An 11,290-nucleotide genomic window follows, 5' to 3' on the forward strand; every position below is an offset into this window, starting at 1 on the left:
GCAGACTACGTTAGCAGCTGGAAATTTTAGGAAACGCTGGATTTAGAGATCAAGGCTCTGTGTTAGATAAAGGTAATGGCAGGTAGGGGAGAGGCAGAAAAGTTGCACTCACAATGTATTATCTATAACCTTGGGATGAAAGATAGAATGTTGGTCAAAAATAATTAAGATTGTTTTAATTTTAATTAATTTCAAAGTTAGGATTTGTGTTTGGTTGTATCTTCTTTGGACGGACTGGTCTCATTTAATTACCCAACAAAATGAATCACTTTCCTCTAACTTTAAGGAACTAGGTGATCAGTGATTTCAGTGAACTGACTGGTTTTAAATAGGCACAAGAGTTGCACGTGAAAAAGAACTTATTAGCCCTGTATGTGGTTTACCAAGAAGTATGCCAATTAGATGTATTAACAAACCCCACAGGACTAGATAAATAACTTTATTCTTTTAAAAGCTCTGTAATATTAAATATCAAAAATGGTTTTGTGTTTACTTTTGCTGATTTAAGTAACATGATTTCAAGTTTTCAAATATCTTCCAGCTCCTATGGTTTCAGCCAGGTTAAAATTAGGAAATATGCTGACCCTTCAGACTTGATTTGAAAAGTCATTTGCTTACTTAATATATGAATATATTGTCTATACACTTCCTCAGGTTTTATCGAATATTGTTATTCAACTGTTACCTTGTAGTTAAAAATTCTGCTATTGCAGACCTTCTTAAACTTGAATCTTGGACTCTAAATCAGTAGAAATTTGTATTTCTTTATACAAGCATATGAGGAATTTGTTTTTCCTGGTAAGGAAATGTATATGTTTTATTAGATTCCGTTCTTTTAATCTTTTAATTTTTTAAATATTTTTATTTATTTTTGAGAGTGAAAAAGAGAGAGAGAGAGAACATGAGCAAGAGAGGGGCAGAGAGAGAGAGAGGGAGACACAGAATCTGAAGCAGGCTCCAGGCTCTGAGCTGTCAGCACAGAGGCCAACAGGGGGCTTGAACTCGTAAACCATGAGATCATGACCTGAGCCAAAGTTGGACACCCAGCCGACTGAGCCACTCAGGCGCCCCTTATTAGATGCTTAAGAGGAATTCAGTGACTCAGAAAAATTAACCTCTATATTGTGGGACAGTCTTAAACTTGTTAAGTAAATTGATATTTCTGTAGAGCTTGTAAGAGTTTATGAGTGGGATATGTATAAATATTCAAGGACTTATATATATAAACTTTATAATTATTCTTGACCTGTCTTTCTCTATATACTTTTATTCAATATCATTTATATTGTATTAGGTTGAATTGGTGAAATTGCCATTCTTGTTGGTAAAAAAAGTAAGATATTAGATATCATATATAATTTAATTCAGTATTTCATGCCTCCCTATGATTCAATGCTATATATGATGTTATGTATTCAATGCTATAAGGATAAAATACTAAAATTTGAGTCTTTTAACTATAATGGAATTGATATAGCTGGCATTGCTCTGATAGGAATAAAAAAATAAACTAAAAGAGTAAAACATCTGTAGTAGAAGTTAGAGTTCTATGTATACCTTAGTTCTATGGACATGGAAAGTTTTCCTGAGAGTTACTCTCTAAAGATTGGGAAGAAAGTCTTGTCTGTTTCCCTACCTTCATTCCTTCTTCCCTCTTCCATTCCTTCCTTTGCTTTCTTTTTTTCTTTCTTCCTTCCTTCCTTCCATCCTTTCTTTCTTTCTTTCTAGTTGATTTTTATTTGGAATAATGTTGCAAATGCCTTATTTGTGATGTACCTCATTAGTAGCAAAGTTCATCACACCACTCAAAATATCCTGTTGCTGAGGGTGCCTGGGTGACTCAGTTGGTTAAGCATCCAACTCTTGATCTCAGCTAAGGACTTGATCTCAGGGTTGTGAGTTCAAGCCCCGTGTGGAGCCTTTTTTTTTTTTTTTTAACAAAATCTGTTGGTAGATCTTCATGAAATAATATTTTAAAATAGAAATTAGCCTATTTCATAATTTGAGCAAAATTAAAACTTCAAAATTTGGTATTGAACTCAAGGTAATATAGAAAGAATGTTCATTTACTGAGTGCACAGTGAGATCATGACCTGAGTCCCTGTTGTGTGCCAGGAACTATGCCAAAGAACTCCTTAAGGAAATAGGAGTTAAGATGAGACCTGAAGGAATAGCAGGGGTGAAAGAGTATTTGAGGCAGGAGGAATGATGTTCCAAACAGAGGACATGGAGAGGCCCAGAGGTAGGAAAATATGGTATTGTCTAAGCCCTCACCATAGTTGATGACTGGAGAATAGGAAATAGAAGACAAGAAAGATGTCCGGGATCCAGACGGTTGGTGCAGAGCCATGTGAGTCATGGTAAGCAATTTGAGTTTTATCCTGGGGGCAATGAGAAGCATTGTGAGGGGTTAGATAGGAGGTGGAAATGATCAACTGCTTTAGAAAGGTCTTTCTGGCTGCTTTGTGGATAATGGATTGAAAGGGGTAAGATTAGATATTAGTGACAGACCAACTCAGTGAGAAGTGATCAGAGTTTCTGCTATGGGCTGGAGAGATATGGACAGATTCCAGAGATATTCAGGAGATAGAATCAACAGATCTTAGTGATTACGTGTGAGCATTATAGCAGGGAGAGAGAGCCAGTGATGACATCCAGAACTCTTAGGCAGCATGGTAGTGATCACTGCAAAGGGAACAAACAAAAGACAAGTTACAAGGTTGTAAGATAGTGAGTGAAGTGTTGGACATTTTGAGTTTGCAGTGTGTGTCCACAAATTCATATCCAAATAAACAGAAATACCAAGTAAGATGTTAGAGATCTGAGCTGAAAGGAGTCATTTGGATGTCATCAGTATTGAAACTATGGGAGTGGGTGAATTCTCACAGAGGAGCAGAGAGAAGTGTTGAGGATAGATGTATTAACATGTAAAAAATGGGCTGAGAAGTCGAAGCTAGTGAAACTAAGAAGGCAGGAGGAAACCCAGTAGTGAAGTAAAGTGTGAATGCTTTGGGAAAATGTATTCATTTTCAAGAAGGAAGAAGTTGAATAAATGTCAGCAATGCTTAGAGGTCATATAAGGTAGTGAGGAGTGGAAAACAGACATTGTGCAATAATGATAAAGAGTTTCTTAATAGCCTTAGTGAGAGCAGTTTCAATGGAGTGATGAAGTATAAACTCCAGTGGTTCAAGGAATAAATGGAAGGGAAGGAAATGAAGAAAGGAAGATAACGCAATTCTTCTAAGAAGGTTCGTATGGAAGGAAGATGGGGGGTGGAAGAAATGGCCAGCAGACCAGAGCCTAAGTACAAGAGAGATAAGAAGATAAGAGGTTGAGATGGATTTTGGAGGGATGGGAAAATGCGTCTTTAAATGCTAAAAAGCCTCAATGAATCAGTTTTTTCATTGAGCACCTACTGTATACCAGGCACTGTGCTAGATCCAGGGAATACAGGGTAGAACAAAAACAGATATGCTCCCTGAAATCATGGGGTTTACACTATTGTGTGTAAATATTAGATAGTCACCTTAGTAAATGTGTAATTACAAAGTGAGATAAATGCTCAGACGGGATGTAATAAGGCTATATGAGGAGAAGGAGCAAAGGAACCCCTCAGATTCAACCAACAGTTTAGGGAAAGCTTTCTTGAACTGAGGTTCTAAGGCATTCCAGACTGAAGGGACAGTATGTACAAACACTGTGAGGTAGGAAGGAGTAAGGTCTGTTTAAGAAACTAGGAGAAGGCCAATGTGACTATAGCTCCAAGAGTCATGAAAGTTGATACGTAGGGACCAGACCTCTTTATCTTTAAAGAAGAAGGAAAGGTGCACAGAAAGAAAAGTTTAAAATTCAGTAAAGAAAAGGAAAAATATCAACAGAGGCAGGACTCTGTGGAGGTAAGGTCTTAGATTAAACAAGAATGGACCCTTCTTCCAGTCAAGGGAATGATCAAGGAATCGATGGGGATAAAGGGAATATGCAGTTTGGTGAGGAGCAGATTGAAAATATTTCATTTGAAGGTTTGTGTTATTTCCATTAAGTAGATTCTAGAATGAAGGGAATATATAGTAGAGTAAGAGGTTTTAGAAAACTTAGAGAAGTTTTTAGAACAGACGTTGCAGAGATTGGAAGAACTAAGTGGGAAAACACAAGATTATTGGACTATTGTTGGAGATCATTAATTCATAGTGGCAAAAATCTGCAGTGTTTTGTGAGTTTCTTTAGAAACACTCAGCAGCCCAAATGTATTCATGAGGAAACCAGTTATTCTGACCCAGAGTTGGGATTGGCCAGCACGAGGCAAAAGAAGGACAGTAGGGCCAGGACAGCGGTGCACTAAGAGACCGGTCTTATGGGAATGAGAGGGATGAGGAAAAGGGCAATCTCTGATTTGTAGCTTGTGCCAGTTTCCATGGTGTAAATACTCCCACAATGGCCAATTTCAAAGTACCAATGACTTAAGAACTGGCTCACATAATTGCTGAGTGTTGACAGTTGCTTCTCAGGAATTGGTAGTTGATGACCCTAGCACATCACAGATTCAGAGAGATGAGGGTAGTAGCCAGAGAGTGGTTGACATGATGGAAAATGGAGTGTAACAAATAGAAAAGAAAGTGAAGACCAATGGGGACTGCAAGGAAAGGGGATGAGGGAGAGCTGCAAAGAATTGTTGAAATCCATGACTAAGGAGAATGGGTAGAGGAGGACATTAAATGACTTGGTGGTGGTTACCCAAGAAAAAAGCAACTTTCCTCCCAAAACTCTTATATTTGAAAGACAGTTTAGTGACACTGGAAGATGATACTGTCTTATACTTAAAATTTTTCAGTTGTTAACTCTGGTTAATTAGTGGCAGTAGAACCACACCAATTGCTATTTTGCCATCTATTTGGCATCTCCTCTGACTTGCTTCTCTTCTTCCTAGCAACAGTGCTACCATCTCTCCCTTCTTCCTGTGATCATGGACATTTGAGATGCTTTGGGGAGAAATGAACTGGGATGGCAGAGGCAAAAGGAGCAGGGGAGGTGAGGAGGGCCCATGGTGGTTCTGCCCTGCCATCTTCGTCACGCACCAAAACTGTCCTCCTGCCCCAGGCGGGAGAGGTAGCCACCAGTGACAAGCTGTTACCTTGGTAACTACTTGCCTCAGAAAATTCTAAGCTCTGCTCTAGCTCAGTTACCTCTCTACCAAGATGAACATTATCTTCTCTTCCAGAGTGCATTGATGTAGTTTGATCTTGCCTCCCACAAATCATGTTTTTAATGGAATATGGTAAATTTGTTTATCTAGAAATTTAACATTTTTTCACTTTTAAGACCTCCATCTTTGTAACCATGAATTTTAACTTAACTGTTTGAAAAAAATTTTTCACTCTAGAACAAAAGTGTTAAGAACATTTGTATTAAAAGCAATGTACCTCTAATTTCTTCATAGTATTTGCTGTCTATTTCTGGATGTTATTGCTGTGTGTAAACAAGAATGTCATCTCCCAACAAATGCTTTTTTTGAATTAGCAATGAGGCCACACAAGTTTCTGTCAACTTCGTGGATCTAAGATGTGTGCCCTGATGTGCACCATGGAAAGGGTTCATTTTTAATGGAACCACATCTGGTGTTCTTTTCCTATAAAGACTTCTACATCAACAACTGCAGTTGGGAATATTTGGCTTAAAGTATCATAATCTTCTGCTGGGAAGTGTTATGTTATAGGATATAGAAATGTGATAAATAACAGATTGATACAGTAGTTTCTATATCAAAAAATTTACCTCTTTTTTCCTTTGAGGCTTCTATTAACGCTCATAATCCTCAGTGTATATCAGATTTGGGGCATTGTTTTATTTTTCCCCCAAACAGGGTCAATGTAGTTTGATCTTGCTTCTCACAATCATGTACTGTGGGAACGAACAGGGAACGTGTAAATGTTGGACATACTCAGAAACACTTGATGGCAGGTGGAGAAAACAGGCCACAGCTCCAGATGCCTGGGCGCCAAGTCTCCTCCACATTTAGAAAACTCAGCTTTTCTGGCCATTCCTAATCAGCTAGAATGCATTTGTCCTTATGTACTTCTGCTATTTTATTCTACCACTACCCCTGTGTTTGCCAGTCATTTTCTTGCTGTTTATTAAGGAGAAATCTGTATAGATATTTTTAAATTAACTTGATGGGTGCACCTGGGTATTGTATCATGAGCTAATCTATATAAATCATTAGGTTGTCCTACACCAAAGGAAAATAAGATAAATGGATATAAAAATTGATTTTTATACGGGCGTCTCTCTTTTTAGTAAGAGAAACAATAAGTCATAGGAATAAAGCACTACACCCTTTTAGGCATTCCCCACTTGATACTTTGTCCTCAGGCAGAACTTTCCACATAGAATTAACAACCAAAATGAATACTCAGATCTGCTGTTTGGACTAGCAGTTTCTCTCCCTTCAAACTTTTAAGTGTTGTTTTTTTTTCTCCCCTGCAACTAATTCACTCTCAGCTAATGGTATGCTCTTAAATGGGAGATTTCATATTTCATATACCTTTCTGCTATATTTTGCCCATCACTTTCTATCTATTACAATTTATCTGTGTTAGAACCCGTCTTCACTCTTTGGAAACAGTGGTCATAAATAATTTTCCCACACTGAGATCTTTTATAATTTGACTTCATGTTAAGCTTGTATTTAAAATGTGCTTCACAGTTTGTGTTTGGGGATCTGTTTTAGACAAGAAACTATATATAGTGTTCCTCTGTGTCCTTGTTGCTCCTCACTGGAAATAATGTAATTTTGATTTTTTAGGTAGCAATTAAAATAGACATAAATGTCAAAAGTATTTAAGATAGGTTGGGTTAAGGTGGCTGGACCACTGGATCACAGGGGTTTGGGATTCCAGACCTGCCAACCACAGCTGTTTCAGCTGCTGGTGCCTCTACTCTGGGGAGAATCTGGTAGAATTTAATTACATTACATTTACCTAGTTATTATATTCTTGTTTCGCCAACTCATCGACCCATTTAACATTTCACTGGCAAATAACTGAGTCTGATCAGTGCTTTGGAGAACTTACTTATTTTACTGTTATGCCTTTTTCTCTCCTTCTCCCTACCTTCCCCCCGCCACCCAGCAAAAAATTTTTCTAAAGTGGTGGAAGTAATATGTAAATGAGAATAACAACCAAAAAAAGATAGTGAACATTTTGAAGTGTTATTCACATGTCTCCAACTGTTGTCAACCTTTCTGAAGCTCCACTTAAAGGCAAACACACTACTGAGGGGAAAATTCTATTCCTTGCTATAACTGATGGTTGTGATTAAATGGAGAATACTTTCTCATTGTCAATTCCACTGGCCTGGGGACTTTTTATTGGTACCACCTGTGATAGAGGGTGATTTGGAGTGTCTGACCTTTTCCCTGGCTACACCACTTCCTACCCAAATGACTGTAGTATGTAGTTGACATGGTCTCTTTCAGATACTCATCATTTATTAGTATGATGCTGCTGCTGCTGTTATTATTATTATTATTTTTTATTATTATGTGAGGGAATCTTGGAGTACAAATCACATGAAGAGGTGGTAAAACTTCGTGTTAAGTGGTTTAGGTTAGAAGCTTCAGTACCCAATTTGGCACAATTATCAGTGTGTTCTCTGCAGCGTTTCATTCTCTTTTCCACACAGCGTTATCTTCCAGTGTCCCTTACCCTCAAGGTCGCTGTGCTTCCCACTAGCCCTCTCTACATGTTAAAGCTTCTTCCTGGGTTGGTTCCTAAATAGGCAGTACTTTTTTTCTGGGTCTCATGTCTGCCCCCCCGGTTTGATGTCTATAGTAGTTTGCCAGGGCGGCCATGATAAAATACCACAGAACTGTGTGGCTTAAACAGCAGAAATTTACTTTCTCATGGTTCTGGAGGCTGGAAGTTCAGGATCAAGGTGCTGGCAGGTTTGGTTTCTTCTGAGGCCTCTCTCCCTGTCTTAAAGCTGACCTCCTCTCACTGTATCCTCACAGGGTCATCCCTCTGTCTGTGTTGTCTGTGTCCTAATCTCATAAAGATACCAGTACCGGGAGTCAGTGCATCAACATGTGGATTTTGGGGGGCATACAGTTCAGTCCATAATAAAATCTTTTTCATAATCAATGAAGTGTCACCATCTCTCCACTGTCTCTCAAAATACTCACTTCTAAACATGGATCTTAATCTGGCACCCCTTAACTGATCTCCAGCATCTGGTAATACGTGACAGTTTCTGATGTTGGTCCGCATACCCAAGTTCTCCCATGCTATCGTAAAATCTCAGATTATCGACAAGATTTTTCTCTCTCTTCACAGTTCCACCCTCCACTTCCATCAGCCTACGTGGTTGGCAAGGCCTTTCCTCTGGCATGCATGTTAGCTAGTTAAAAGTTCTAATTTACCTTATATAAGGTTCTGGTAGAGTCCTTCTGATATGCTTCAGGCATAGTCTTACCGCATTAACTTCCTTATAGTCCTGACTCTATGTTATATCACATCTCATACAAACCACAACCTCCCTGTTTCTCTGCCTTTCCTGAGAGAGTTGTGTAAGGACGTTATATCTTAACAGGATGTCCAGTGATAGAGGAAGGTTTATCTTCTATCATAATAAAATGGATTATTTTAAGCAATAACAGATTATGAATACAGCATGGACATAGGAACTTAGTTTATCTTCTGAAATCATTACGTAAAATTTTTTATTGTAAAACATTTCACCAACTTTTAAGAAGTCCATTGTTTAAGAAGTCAGATTGCAGACACTGCCTTGCTGGGGGAAAATTCTAAGAAAATTTCCTGGCATGGCAGGAGCTTGTTAGACCCATCAGGATTCCTAGTCTCAAGCCCCCAACTTCGCTTATCTGGACTGTTACAGCCACCTCAGAGTAACGGTCTCTCTCTGGCTTTAGTTTCTGTCTTCTCCGGTGTCCTGGATTCACCACCACTGGAGCTGTCTGCCTGAAAATCAGCCTCTTCTTGTCACTTCTCACTTCCCAGGACACTGTCACCTGCCCCTGTTACCTGCACGATAACTCCTGCCCCCACTCCCCTCAGCTTGGCAGACAGCCCCTTCTTTTGCACCAATACGCCACCCCCCTTCCTGGCCTGGTCACATCTTGTCCCTCCTGCCTGGAGTGCTTTCCCTCTGGGGAGTGCCAGGAAAAGCCTGAGCCTTTGGAGGCAGACAGGTCCAGTGTTGAATTCTGACTCTACTTCTTACTGACTGAGTGATCCGGAGAAATTTACTTAATCTCCTTGAGTAGTTTTCTCATCATGAAGTGAGGCTAATACCTACGGCACAAGGAGGTTGTTAAGAATTATCAAAGCTAAGCATACGCGTGACTCACCGCTAAATTAGCTATCAATTCCGGTTGCAGTTATGGGATCAAGCAAACCCCTATTTACCCTTTAAGACCCGGATCAGACCTCACCCCCTCTGGGAACCTAGGCAGCTATTTATTCTAAGTCTGGTAATTCCTGCACTAAAGCAACACAATTGTAGTGAAGAATGTGGTTTTCCAAAGCCATGTTGTTGGAGTTCAAATCTTAGCTTCTCAGTTTATTACCTCTGTGATCTCTGGCAAGTTACTTATACTCCCGGTACCTCAGTTTTCTGCTCTGTAAAATAAGGATAATACTATCTGTGTAATAGGATTACTGTGAAGATTAAGTGGGATAATATATATACTCTTGAACCTTGAGCAACACAGAGTTGAACTGTGTGGATCTATGTAAACGTGGATTTTTTTTGACTAACACAGTACTGGAAATGTATTTTCTCTTCCTTATGATTTTCCTAATAGCTCTTCTACTCCAGCTTACTGTATTGTAAGAGTAAAGTATATAATACATGTGACATAAAATATGTGTTAATCAGCTGTTGATGGTACTGTTAAGGCTTCTAGTCACCAGCAGACTAGTAGTCGTTAAGTTTGGGGAGAGTCAAAAGTTACACATGGCTTTCTGACTATGTGGGGGGTCAGTGCCACTAACCCCCCACATTGTCCAAGGGTTACCTGTAAGAAATTTAGCACAATGCTGGGCATAGTTAGTATACAAAAAAATCAGCCATTATTACTATATTTATTTTCTTTTTTTTTAGTTTATTTATTTCAAGATAGAAAGTGTGTGTGTGCACGCATGTGCATATACAGGAGAAGGGGAAGGCCAGAGAGATACAGGGAGACAGAATCCCAAGCAGATTCCACACTCGACACAGAGCCCAACTTAGGGTTCGATCCTGTGATCATGAAACCGTGTCCTGAGCCAAAATCAGTAGTCAGACACTGAGCCATACGGGCTCTCCATTATCATATTTGTTTTGAGTCATTTCCTCTTATTGTGAGTCTTTAAGTCTTTAACTCTACCTCGCTCTCTCTAGATGCCTCGTGCTTCATCTAATGCCTCGCATAGTAGCTGGTTCAAAGAGTCATTCATTAAATATTTATTTAGTTGACAAATCCTGTCTACTTAAGATGAAGAATATTGGGCTTTAAAGCCTCTTTGAAAATACTTCTGGAAAGAAACAAAAATTTTCAGGTATTACATTAAATAGTATGCCAGGGTTTTTGTTTTGTTCTGTTTTTTTTGTTTGTTTGTTTTTAGAGTGAGAGTGAGAGTGAGGGAGGGGTAGAGGCAGAGGGAGAGAAAAAGAATCCTAAGCAGCCTCCATGCCCAGTGTACAGCCTGGACCTAGGGCTCCATCTCACAGCCCGGAGATCATGACTGGAGCCAAAGTTGAGTCCGATGCTTAACTGACTCAGCAACCCAAGCGCCCCTTCCAGGTTTCTTTCTACAGAAAAATGAAATAGCTGAGTTTTTTCCATCTGAATTTTGCTTTACGAAAGGTGCCTACCATACTGCGTACACTACAGGGGTCGTGAGAGTGACTTTGTGAGCTTTCCAGCTTTAAGATTTGGGTGGGAGGTCAGCCCCCTTCCTTGATGCTCTAGTAACCAGGTGCCCTTGCATATCTTCAGCTATTAGATTTTTCAGATCATTATTCAATGATTTTTAGACTACTAAAAGTCTTTTCAAGTTTCATCTAGTCTCCTTTGCATTAACTTGTTTGTTGTGTATAGTAAAAATAACTGTGTTGAAAGAACTGAGTCTAAGATGTATATGCCACAGTCTTTTTAAACAGGGAAAAACATCAAATTAGCTATGATCAAGACTGCTAATATAGATCTCAAATGACAAACTAGTCTGTTCCTTATTTATATATGAAATTCTAATCATATTTTATATTTTCTTTGTATGTTTCATAATTATCAAT

At 39.0% G+C, this 11,290-nt stretch overlaps 1 protein-coding gene across 8 annotated transcripts in view; it reads left to right on the plus strand.

Annotated features, from left to right (window-relative positions):
* RABGAP1L (RAB GTPase activating protein 1 like) overlaps window positions 1-11,290 on the plus strand; it is a 719,423-nt gene that overhangs the window by 572,188 nt on the left and 135,945 nt on the right. The window contains exon 1 of one of the 8 annotated variants that reach the window (XM_029935113.1): window positions 3,166-3,249. The exons of the other annotated variants lie outside the window; for them this stretch is intronic. The gene's annotated coding sequence lies outside the window, so the exon portion shown is untranslated. Of the gene's footprint in view, window positions 1-3,165; window positions 3,250-11,290 lie in introns of those variants that run through there. 8 annotated transcript variants of the gene reach the window in all.

Source organism: Suricata suricatta, chromosome 3, assembly GCF_006229205.1.
Source record: "Suricata suricatta isolate VVHF042 chromosome 3, meerkat_22Aug2017_6uvM2_HiC, whole genome shotgun sequence".
In the NCBI taxonomy this organism is placed as follows: Eukaryota; Metazoa; Chordata; class Mammalia; order Carnivora; family Herpestidae; genus Suricata; species Suricata suricatta.